The 11,598-nt window shown below is 47.9% G+C and overlaps 1 pseudogene; it reads left to right on the top strand.

The window, feature by feature from the left end:
• Positions 1,898-2,310, top strand: LOC109235031 (annotated as a pseudogene).

Genomic DNA, 11,598 nt, shown 5'->3' on the forward strand with positions numbered 1-11,598 from the left:
CAAGCCTTGGGCCGCGGTCGCATAGAGGAAAAATCTGGAGCTGGGCAGAAGTTATAAAATATTTTTGCTCCGCGAACCTAAGTCATTTTCCACCATTTTTGAGCACCTTGAGAGCTATTTGGGAGAAATTGTAGAGGGATTCGAAGAGGATTAATTGGAGGTGAGTTCTATGAACTAAAAACGTGATTATTATGTGAAATTAACCTTGGAATTCATGGAAACTTGGCTAAAATTTGGAAGAACTAGGGCTTGGATTTTTGAATTTTAAATTGGGATTTGATGGGTTATTTGAGCTCGGATTTGAGAGTTCTTGGTATGTATGGACTCATGGCGATATAAGGAACCTGTTGATGTGAAAATTTCTGAGTTTTGAGAAGTGGGCCCGGGGTTCGGGTTTTGCTAATTTCGAGATTCTTGATATTTTTCGACTGTTTTCGATTGTTTCCTTAGCATATTGTGACATATTCGTTGTGGTTTTGATCAGATTCAACGCGCAAGGAGGCCGATTTCTGATGACTAGAGAGAGAGTATTGGGTGCTACATTTGAGGAGGTGGTGGATATCGCTCGTGAGATTGAGTCAGTTCGCCGTCGAGAGCGAGAGGAGAGGGAGGCCAAAAGGCCTCGTAGATCGGGCAGTTACAGTGGTGCTCCTTCGAGGGGCCAGTTCCAGCATGGTAGAGGTTGTTCTTTCAGGCCTGCTCAGTCGGCCCGTCCAGAGAATCGTGGGGCATCTTCAGGTCGTGGTCATCATGGGTCTCAGCAGGGCCAGCCTTCACTCAGCGCCCTCCCAGCTCAGAGTTCATCTCGTGCCCCATCAGCTCAGGGTTCTTCTGCGCCGAGTGCATCTGCTAGTCACTCAGGTGCAAGGGGTTCCCTTCAGCCCCATCTCCAGCACCGGGTAGTTGTTATGAGTGCGGAGAGTTTGGTCACATGAGGAGGCAGTGCCCTCGACTCCGTGACGGTCAGCATCAGCAGAGGGGTCAGCCCTCGACTTCTGACCCAGTTACTTCACCACCCGCCCAGCCAGCTAGGGGTGGAGATCAGGCAGCCAGGGGTCGCCCCAGAGGGGGAGGTCGATCAGGCGGTGGCCAGGCTCGTTTTTATGCTATTCCAGGCAGGACAGATGCCATTGCTTCAGATGCTGTCATTACAGGTATTGTTACAGTCTGCCACAGAGATGCCTCAATATTATTTGATCCCGGTTCCACCTATTTTTATGTGTCCTCATATTTTGCTCACTATTTGAGTGCGCCCCGGGAGTTTCTTGCTTTACCTGTTCATGTGTCTACCCCGGTGGGCGACACTGTTGTTGTGGACCGTGTGTACCAGTCATGTGTTATGACTATTGGGGGTCTGGAGACCCGAGTTGATCTATTGCTATTGAGCATGGTGGACTTTGATGTTATTTTGGGCATGGATTGGTTATCTCCGTGTCATGCTATTCTAGACTGTCATGCTAAGACAGTCACTTTGGCTATGCCGGGTGTACCGCGGATCGAGTGGCGTGGTGTGACTGATTATCTTCCTAGCAGAGTGATTTCTTTCTTGAAGGCCCAGCGTATGGTTGGGAAGGGTTGTCTGTCATATCTAGCTTTTGTGAGGGATGTTGGAGCTGGGACTCCTAGTATTGATTCCGTTCCAGTTGTGAGGGATTTTCCCGATGTATTTCCTGCAGACCTGCCGGGCATGCCGCCGGACAGGGATATTGATTTTGGTATTGACCTGGTGCCGGGCACTCAGCCCATCTTTATTCCGCCATATCGTATGGCACCAGCGGAGTTGAAAGAATTGAAGGAGCAGCTTCAGGAACTCCTAGATAAGGGGTTCATTCGGCCTAGTGTGTCACCTTGGGGTGCGCCAGTTCTGTTTGTGAAGAAGAAGGATGGCACAATGAGAATGTGCATCGATTATAGGCAATTGAATAAGGTAACAATTAAGAACAAGTATCCCTGCCTCGCATTGATGATTTGTTCGACCAACTTCAGGGAGCGAGGGTGTTTTCCAAGATTGATCTCCATTCGGGTTATCACCAGTTGAAGATCAGGGATTCAGATATTCTTAAGACTGCTTTCAGAACTAGATATGGTCACTATGAGTTTGTTGTCATGTCTTTCGGGCTGACCAATGCCCCAGCAGTGTTCATGCATTTGATGAACAATGTATTTCGGCCTTATCTGGATTCGTTCGTTATTGTTTTCATTGATGATATTCTGGTGTACTCGCGTAGTCAGGAGGAGCACGCAGAGCATTTGCGAGTTGTATTGCAGAGATTGAGGGAGGAGAAGCTTTATGCAAAGTTCTCCAAGTGTGAGTTTTGGCTTAGTTCAGTGGCTTTCTTGGGACACGTGGTTTCCAGCGAGGGTATTCAGGTTGACCCGAAGAAGATAGAGGCGGTTCAGAGTTGGCCTAGACCGTCCTCAGCCACGGAGATTCGTAGTTTTCTTGGGTTGGCAGGCTATTGTCGTCGGTTTGTTCAGGGATTTTCCTCCATTGCATCGCCCTTGACCAAGTTGACTCTGAAGGGTGCTTCATTTGTATGGTCGGACGAGTGTGAGGAGAGCTTTCAGAAGCTCAAGACAGCTTTGACCACAACTCTAGCATTGGTTTTGCCATCAGCTTCAGGTTCCTATGCTGTATATTGTGATGCTTCGAGAGTTGGGATTGGCTGTGTATTGATGCAGGAGGGTAGAGTTATTGCTTATGCTTCTCGTTAGTTGAAGCCCCACGAGAAGAACTACCCTGTTCATGATTTGGAGTTGGCTGCCATAGTTCATGCCTTGAAGATTTGGAGGCACTACTTGCATGGCGTATCTTGTGAGGTATTCACGGATCATCGCAGTCTTCAGCATTTGTTCAAGCAAAAGGATCTTAATTTGAGGCAGCGGAGGTGGCTGGAGTTACTGAAGGATTATGATATTACTATTCTGTATCATCTGGGGAAGGCCAATGTAGTGGCCGATGCTTTGAGCCGAAAGGCAGTGAGTATGGGGAGTTTGGCGTATATTCCAGTTAGGGAGAGACCCCTTGCAGTTGATGTTCAGGCCTTGGCCAATCGGTTTGTGAGACTAGATATTTCGGAGCCCAGTCGGGTGTTGTCTTGTGTGGTTTCTCGTTCTTCCCTGTATGATTGCATCAGAGAGTGCCAGTATGATGATCCGCATTTGCTTGTCCTTAAGGACACGGTTCAGCATGATGATGCCAGAGATGTGACCATTGGTGATGATGGTGTGTTGAGGAAGCAGGGCCGGATTTGCGTGCCCAATATGGGCGGGCTTCGGGAGTTGATATTGGATGAGGCCCATAGCTCGCGGTATTCCATTGTGCCTTGAAGATGTATCAAGATCTTAGACAACACTATTGGTGGCGGAGGATGAAGAAAGATATTGTGGAGTTTGTAGCTCGGTGTCTCAATTGTTTTTGAAGAAATTCGATGCTATTTGGGTGATTGTAGACAGGCTGACCAAGTCCGCGCACTTCATTCCTGTTTGTACTACTTATTCTTCAGAGCGGCTGGCAGAGATTTATATTCGGAGGTTGTTCGGTTGCATGGTGTCCCAGTTTCCATTATATCAGATCAGGGCACTTAGTTTACTTCGCAGTTTTGGCAGACTGTTCAGCGAGAGTTGGGCACTTAGGTACAGTTGAGCACATCCTTTCACCCTCAGACGGACGGACATTCCGAGTGCACCATTCAGATATTAGAGGATATGCTACGCGCCTGTGTTATTGACTCCGGAGGGTCATGGGATCGGTTTCTACCGCTTGCAGAGTTTGCCTACAACAACAGCTACCAGTCGAGCATTCAGATGGCTCCGTATGAGGCTTTATATGGGAGGCGATATAGATCTCCAGTTGGTTGGTTCGAGCCCGGTGAGGCTAGGCTATTGGGGACAGATTTGGTCCAGGATGCATTAGAGAAGGTGAAGGTGATTCAGGAGAGACTCCGTATAGCACAGTCGAGACAGAAGAGTTATGCGGACAGGAAGGTTCGAGATGTATCCTACATGGTTGGTGAGAAGGTCCTGCTGAAGGTTTCACCCACAAAGGGTGTTATGAGATTCGGAAAGAAAGGGAAATTGAGTCCGCGGTTCATTGGGCCTTTTAGGTACTTAGGAGGATTGGAGAGGTGGCCTATGAGCTTGCCTTGCCACCCAGCTTGTCGAGCGTGCATCCAGTTTTTCATGTTTCTATGCTCCGGAAGTATATTGGAGACCCGTCCCATGTTCTAGATTTCAATACGGTTCAGTTGGAGGGTGATTTGATTTATGATGTAGAGCCAGCAGCCATTTTGGATCGTCAGGTTTCGGAAGTTGAGGTCAAAAGATGTGGCTTCGGTGAAGGTACAATGGAGAGGTCGGCCCGTGGAGGAGGCTACCTGGGAGACCGAGCGGGAGATACGGAGCAGGTACCCTCACCTATTTGAGGCTTCAGGTATGTTCTTGACTCGCTCGAGGACGAGCGTTTGTTTAAGTTGGGGAGGATGTGACGACCCGACCCGTCGTCTCATGAGTTATTGCTCCGTTTCCCCCATTTTCTGCTTCTTTATGGTTCATTATCAGTGTCTTGTGTGATCGAGTTGGTTTGGAGTGATTATAGTAGGAAATGAGACACTTAGTCTCTTTTAAGAAGGCCTGAGTTGGAAAAGGCAACCGGATGTGGACTTATGAGTTAGAGGGCTTGGATGCGAATTCCGATGATTAGGTTAGCTTCGAGGGATGATTTCTGACTTAGGAGTGCGATCGGAAGTTGTTTTGGAGGTCCAGAGTAGAATTAGGCTTGAATTGGCGAAGTTAGTATTTTGGCGATTTCCGGTTGATGGGTGAGATTTTGATCCGAGGGTCGGAATGGAATTTCGAGAGTTGTTGTAGCTTCGTTATGTGATTTGGGATGTTTGTGTAAAATTTTAGGTCATTCGGGTTTTTGATCAAATGCGTGCTTCGGAAGTTTTAGAAGAACTTAGGCTTGAATTCGATGTAATTTGATGGTTTTGGTTTTGTTTGAGGTGTTTTGATGATTGGAGCAAGTTTGAATGATGTTTTAGGATTCGTTGGTGCTTTTGGTTGAGGTCCCGGGGGCCTCGGGGTGATTTCGGATGGCTAACGGGGAGTTTTGGACTTGGGAAAACTGCAAAAAATGCATCAGCTGTTGCAGGGTAGTTTTGGTCTTCGCGATCGTGGGAGGACCCTCGCGATCGCATAGAAGAAATTGAGGCAACATATTTTTTTTGTTCTACGCGATTGCGGATGATATATTGCGATCGCATAGGTTTGGGGTGGCATGTCTTCGCGATCGTAGGAGTGTGAGTGCGATCGCATAGAGTTGTAGGGGCAGTGCATTGCGATCGCATAGGGTAAAAACTTGGAGCTGGAATTTTGTGCTTCGCGATCGCGAGCCTTGGGCCGCGATCACATAGAGGAAAAATCTGGAGCTAGACAGAAGTTATAAAACATTTTTGCTCCGCGAACCTAAGTCATTTTCCACCATTTTTTAGCACCTTGAGAGCAATTTGGGATAAATTGAAGAGGGATTCGAAGAGGATTAATTGGAGGTGAGTTCTATGAACTAAGAACGTGATTATTATGTGAAATTAACCTTGGAATTCATGGAAACTTGGCTAAAATTTTGGAAGAACTAGGGCTTGGATTTTTGAATTTTAAATTGGGATTTGATGGGTCATTTGAGTTTGGATTTGAGAGTTCTTGGTATGTATGGACTTGTGGCGAGATAAGGAACCCGTTGATGTGAAGATTTCTGAGTTTCGAGAAGTGGGCCCGGGGCTCGGGTTTTGCTAATTTCGAGATTCTTGATATTTTTCGATTGTTTTCGATTGGGTATTGTTTCCTTAGCATATTGTGACGTATTCGTTGTGGTTTTGATCAGATTCGACGCGCGAAGAGGTTGATTTGAGAGGCAAGGGCATAGCGAGCTAGAGTTTGGCCGGCTTGAGGTGAGTAATGATTATAAATGATATCCTCAGGGTTTGAAACCCCGGATTTACACAACGTAGTGCTATGTTGAGGTGAGACACACGCTGTATGATGAGCGTGGGGTCCTTTACTACTAGGGACTATGACTTGGTCCATCCAGGTTGATGATTTTTACCGTATTTTGACTGAGATTTAATTATTATCGTTATGATCTGGGCTAGTTGCCATGTTTGGTGCCTTGTGCCGACCTGTAGAACCCTTAGGGGCATTTTTACTGATTATCCTCACCTTACTTGTTAAAAAAAATCATACCCTCAGTCATGTTTCTAATTGTTTAACACAATATGAACTGGTTGTTGAAATGCTAATCCTAAATGAAAGAAATATGGGGGCTGAGATCCCTATCTTATATTAGTATGCCCGAGAGGCTGTGATTATATTAACTGAGAGGGGTTGAGAACCCAATAGTGAGGATGTTTTATATGTTATGGATCGGGCTGCACGCCGCAGCAATATCTTTATATGGATCGGGCTGCACGCCGCAGCAAATGCATATTTACATATATATGGATCGGGCTGCGCGCCGCAGCAATATAGCGCTTAGGCTGTAGGAGCCCCTCCCGGAGTCTGCACACCCCCAATGAGCGCAGTCGACTATTTATGTGGATCGGGCTGTGCGCCACAGCGATGTACGGATCGGGCTGTGCGCCACAACGATGTACGGATCGGGCAGCGCGCCGCAGCGGTTATTTTGATTTCGGTTATTGTGAGAGATATATGGTTACTGTGTCGAGGAACGGATTTATACTTGTTAAATACCTGATAAGCTACCTTTTTTACCTGATTTAAAGAGATTTCACTTGATTTCTTCACTATTTGCTGCTTTAAGTTATTTCACTGCTTTAATATAGAACTGCTTAGTGTCTTTGCGTGTTTTCATACTGTCAGCCATTATTTATGATTATTACTCACTGGGTCGGAGTACTCACATTACTCCCTGCACCTTGCGTGCAGATCCAGGTGTTCCCGAGGCATAGTGAGAGCTTTCTTGCTTATCATCATCCACCGGAGTTGTCGAGGTAGCTGCATGGCATCCGCAGACCCGATTTCTCCTTCTATCTTTTACCTTTCAGCATATTCTAGACTATCTTTATGTTAGGCTGTTTAAAACTTGTAATAGAGGCTCTTGACTTATGACACCGGATCGGTGGGGCTATTGTAGAGATATTGTTATGATTTTCGCATATTTTATCTTCTGTTTCAGACTTCTATTTATGTTGGATTGGCATTTAAACCTTGTTAATTGGTAATGAACTCTATACGAGAGGGGTTGTGATTGATAATTGGTCGGGCTTGCCTAGCAATGTGTTGGGCGCCATCACTACCGGGGTTGGGGTCGTGAAAAGTTGGTATCAGAGCCTAGGTTACTAGGTCTCGCGAGTCATGAGCCGATTTAGTAGAGTCTTGTGGATCGGTACGGAGACGTCTGTATTTATCCTCGAGAGGCTGCAGAACCTTTAGGAAAACTTCATATTCTTGGAATTCTTGTCGTGCGACTTTGTTGAATCGAGAACTAAACTTCTATTATTCTATTCTCTCAGAGATGGTGAGGACACGAGCTAACGGACGGGGTGGATGACCACCAGTATCACCCACCAAGGCCACCAGAGGCCGTGGACGCAGTCGTGATCGTGGCAGAGGCAGAGTAGCGAGGGCAGCATCTGTTGATCCTCCAGCTGGCCCAGCTCCGGATCAGACTCCAGCAGCACCAGTTCAGGCACCAGCCGTGCGCATCGTGATTCCGGGTCTAGAGGAGACCTTGACACAGATTTTGACAGTTTGCACTGGCCTGGCTCAGGCAATTTCAGCCACCACAGCAGCAGCTACTTCGCAGGTCGGGAGAGGCAATCAGACCCCCGCTGCTCACACACCTGAGCAGGTAGTGCAGGGACTACAGACGCCAGAGGCACCTCCAGCTCAGCAGGTTGCACCAGTGCAGGAATTCAGGGTTCCAGCTGTGCCGGAGGATAAGCAGCGTCGTCTTGAGAGGTTTTGTAGACTACAGCCTCCGACATTCAGTGGTGCTGAGGGCGAGGATGCCCAGGGTTTTCTTGACAGGTGTCAGCGGATGCTCCATACAGCAGGGATTCTTGAGTCTAGTGGTGTGGCATTTACCACCTTTCAGTTTACTGGGGCTGCCTTCACTTGGTGGGAGGCGTATGAGAGGCGTAGGCCGGATGGTGTAGCGCCCCTTTCTTGGCAGTAGTTCTCCACTCTTTTCTTGGAGAAGTATGTACCGCAGTCCCGTAGAGAGGAGCTGCATAGGCAGTTTGAGTGGTTGACACAGGGAGATATGACCGTGACTCAGTACGAGATGAGGTTTTCGGAGTTGGCTCGTCATGCCACTTGGATGATTCCGTCGGACCGTGAGAGGATCAGGAGATTTGTGGATGGCCTTAACTACCATCTCCGTATTCTGATGACAAGAGAGAGAGTATTGGGTGCTACATTTGAGGAGGTGGTGGATATCGCTCGTGAGATTGAGTCAGTTCGCCGTCGAGAGCGAGTGGAGAGGGAGGCCAAAAGGCCTCGTGGATCGGGCAGTTACAGTGGTTCTCCTTCGAGGGGCCAGTTCCAGCATGGTAGAGGTCGTTCCTTCAGGCCTGCTCAGTCGGCCCGTCCAGAGTATCGTGGGGCATCTTCAGGTTGTGGTCATCATGGGTCTCAGCATGGCCAGCCTTCACTCAGCGCCCTTCCAGCTCAGAGTTCATCTCGTGCCCCATCAACTCAGGGTTCTTATGCGCCGAGTGCATCTGCTAGTCACTCAGGTGCGAGGGGTTCCCTTCAGTCCCCATCTCCAGCACCGGGCAGATGTTATGAGTGCGGAGAGTTTGGTCACATGAGGAGGCAGTGTCCTCGACTCCGTGACGTCAGCATCACCAGAGGGGTCAAGCCTCGACTTTTGCTCCAGTTACTTCACCACCCGCCCAGTCAGCTAGGGGTGGATATCAGGCAGCCAGGGGTCGCCCTAGAGGGGGAGGTCGATCAGGCGGGGGCCAGGCAGGTTTTTATGCTATACCAGGCAGGACAGATGCCATTGCTTCAGATGCTGTCATTACAGGTATTATTTTAGTTTGCCACAGAGATGCCTCCGTATTATTTGATCCTGGTTCTACCTATTCTTATGTGTCCTCATATTTTGCTCACTATTTGAGTGCGCCCCGGGATTTTCTTGCTTTACCTGTTCATGTGTCTACCCTGGTGGGCGACACTGTTGTTGTGGACCGTGTGTACCGGTCATGTGTTATGGTTATTGGGGTCTGGAGACCCGAGTTAATCTATTGCTATTGAGCATGGTGGACTTTGATATTATTTTAGGCATGGATTGGTTATCTCCGTGTCATGCTATTCTAGACTGTCATGCTAAGACAGTCACTTTGGCTATGCCGGGCGTACCGCGGATCGAGTGGCGTGGTGTGATTGATTATGTTCCGAGTAGGGTGATCTCTTTCTTGAAGGCCCAGCGTATGGTTAGGAAGGGTTGTCTCTCGTATCTTGCTTTTGTGAGGGATGTCGGAGCTGAGACTCCTAGTATTGATTCTGTTCCAGTTGTGAGGGACTTCCCCGATGTATTTCCTACAGACCTGCCGGGCATGCCGCCGGACAGGGACATTGATTTTGGTATTGACCTGGTGCCGGGCACTCAGCCCATCTCTATTCCGCCATATCGTATGGCACCAGCGGAGTTGAAAGAGTTGAAGGAGCAGCTTCAGGAACTCCTAGATAAGGGGTTCGTTCGGCCTAGTATGTCACCTTGGGGTGCGCCACTTCTGTTTGTAAAGAAGAAGGATGGCACAATGAGAATGTGCATCGATTATAGGCAATTGAAAAAGGTAACAATTAAGAACAAGTATCCCTTGCCCCGCATTGATGATTTGTTCGACCAGCTTCAGGGAGCGAGGGTGTTTTCCAAGATTGATCTCCGTTCGGGCTATCACCAGTTGAAGATCAGGGATTCAGATATTCATAAGACTGCTTTCAGGACTAGATATGGTCACTATGAGTTTCTTGTCATGTCTTTCGGGCTGACCAATGCCCCAGCAGCGTTCATGCATTTGATGAACAGTGTATTCCAACCTTATCTGGATTCGTTCGTTATTGTTTTCATTGATGATATTCTGGTGTACTCGCGTAGTCAGGAGGAGCACGCAGAGCATTTGCGAGTTGGTATTGCAGAGATTGAGGGAGGAGAAGCTTTATGCAAAGTTCTCCAAGTGTGAGTTTTGGCTCAGTTCAGTGGCTTTCTTGGGACACGTGGTGTCCAGCGAGGGTATTCAGGTTGATCCAAAGAAGATAGAGGCGGTTCAGAGTTGGCCTAGACCGTCCTCAGCCACAGAGATTTGTAGCTTTCTTGGGTTGGCAGGCTATTATCGCCGATTTGTTCAGGGATTTTCATCCATTGCATCGCCCTTGACCAAGTTGACTCAGAAGGGTGCTTCATTTGTATGGTCGGACGAGTATGAGGAGAGCTTTCAGAAGCTCAAGACAGCTTTGACCACAGCTCCAGTATTGGTTTTGCCATCAGCTTCAGGTTCCTATACTGTATATTGCGATGCCTCGAGAGTTGGGATTGGTTGTGTATTGATGCAGGAGGGTAGAGTTATTGCTTATGCTTCTCGTCAGTTGAAGCCCCACGAGAAGAACTACCATGTTCATGATTTGGAGTTGGCTGCCATAGTTCATGCATTAAAGATTTGGAGGCACTACTTGTATGGCGTATCTTGTGAGGTATTCACTGATCATCGCAGTCTTCAGCATTTGTTCAAGCAAAAGGATCTTAATTTGAGGCAGCGGAGGTGGCTAGAGTTACTTAAGGATTATGATATTACTATTCTGTATCATCCAGGAAAGGCCAATGTAGTGGCTGATGCTTTGAGCCGAAAGGCAGTGAGTATGGGGAGTTTGGCGTATATTCCCAGTTGGGGAGAGACCCCTTGCAGTTGATGTTCAGGCCTTGGCCAATCGGTTTGTGAGACTAGATATTTCGGAGCCTAGTCGGGTGTTGGCTTGTGTGGTTTCTCGGTCTTCCTTATATGATCGCATCAGAGAGCGCCAGTATGATGATCCGCATTTGCTTGTCCTTAAGGACAGGGTTCAGCATGATGATGCCAGAGATGTGACCATTGGTGATGATGGTGTGTTGAGGATGCAGGGTCGGATTGCGTGCATGTGGATGGGCTTAGGGAGTTGATACTGGACGAGGCCCATAGCTTGCGGTATTCCATTCATCCGGGTGCCGCGAAGATGTATCAGGATCTTAGACAGCACTATTGGTGGAGAAGAATGAAGAAAGATATTGTGGATTCGTAGCTCAGTGTCTCAATTGTCAGCAGGTGAATACGAGCATCAGAGACCGGGTGGCTTACATCAGCAGATGGATATTCCCGAGTGGAAGTGGGAGAGGATCACTATGGACTTTATTACCGGACTTCCACAGACTTTGAAGAAATTCGATGATATTTGGGTGATTGTAGATAGGCTGACCAAGTCCGCGCACTTCATTCCTGTTTGTACTACTTATTCTTCAGAGCGGCTGTCAGAGATTTATATTCGGGAGGTTATTTGGTTGCATGGTGTCCCAGTTTCCATTATATCAGATGGGGGCACTGA

The sequence above is a fragment of the Nicotiana attenuata genome, chromosome 11 (genome assembly GCF_001879085.1).
Source record: "Nicotiana attenuata strain UT chromosome 11, NIATTr2, whole genome shotgun sequence".
Taxonomy (NCBI): domain Eukaryota; kingdom Viridiplantae; phylum Streptophyta; class Magnoliopsida; order Solanales; family Solanaceae; genus Nicotiana; species Nicotiana attenuata.